This window comes from Cyprinodon variegatus, unplaced genomic scaffold (genome assembly GCF_000732505.1).
Source record: "Cyprinodon variegatus isolate N-32 unplaced genomic scaffold, C_variegatus-1.0 Scaffold1223, whole genome shotgun sequence".
Taxonomy (NCBI): domain Eukaryota; kingdom Metazoa; phylum Chordata; class Actinopteri; order Cyprinodontiformes; family Cyprinodontidae; genus Cyprinodon; species Cyprinodon variegatus.
The window spans coordinates 186,069-187,340 of NW_015151676.1; positions in this window are offsets into that span (position 1 = coordinate 186,069).

The window sequence follows — 1,272 nt, forward strand, 5'->3', positions numbered from 1 at the left end:
ATTTTTAAAATATATCCATCATTAGTGTGTTTTTAGCTTTCTTCCTATATGGTAAGCTTTTCAAAATTTGAAACATTAGTGCAGTGGTTTATGTTATAATAAACCTTTGGGTTAAGTTGTCGCAAGCTGGTTTTTCTTGTGTTTCTTGTGAATTTGGTCTTGAATTTTTATTTCAAGTGGCATTAAAAAGTCTTAAAAAGTCTTGAATTTAACTTGCCTTATGCTGTAGGAACCCTGAGATTGTACGCTTTTATCAGCTCACATCCGCTGCTTTTATTCTGACAGGCTGACACAATCAGAAGAAATAGAACATTTCTGACTGGATTATAGGTGTTAATAGTTTAGTGGTTCATTTAATGAGTGGCAGAAAAGGTCAGAAAGGGTAAACAGAGCACAACACATTACCTGTAGATCTAAGAAGCAGTATTTTTGGGATTGGCGAGTTCTGAGTTTACAGAATTATTGTAGTTCATTCAAAAATATCTCAGAGTGAATGTTTCTGCATGTTTGTTTCCCTTTCTGTCTGTGTTGCCCTGTGATGGACCATAAACTGCTGCTGCTCCGCTCATCCATTCTTTCACTCTTTTATGGTATTAATATTCATATCACTGAAAACTAGATCTATTCCACTGTGCTAAACATAATATATTGATAAGATTATTTCACTACATCTGGGTTAATTTGAAGGAATATTCTATAAGGAAAATATATTAATTATTGTTTATGAAGAGAGTAATCCTGTTTGCTCATCAATTCTTCAATAGAATAGAACTTTAGTAGATTTAGAAACTGAGATCTAAAGTATTTTTTTCTTGGAAGTAAGTGAATTCTCCCACGATTTGAGCACATAAGACATTTTTAAATGGAAAATGATTTACATATTAAAATAAAAATAGAAAAACATCACTGTTGAATCAATTCAAGTGTATATGATCTACGTTTCTTATTTTTAGGGCAAAAAGATTCATTCCATAAGGAGATCATCTTATTTACTTGCTAAAATCAAGGATGAATTCACTTATATTAAGAACATTTATTTTTAGATCAGTGTTTGTGTTGCAATATCTCTAAAAGAGATAAGTTGAGTAAAGCTGTCTGAATTTATCTTTTGATTGTAAATCAAACCAATCATCGAGGGCAGGGGTTTTCAGATTTGTTTCTATCATTTGTTATATAAAGGAGCAGCTTTAAAGTTGATATACTTTTTATTTGCAGTTGATTTAATTATAACAACAGGGTGTAAATACAACCATCCACCCTGTTTGTTCCGGA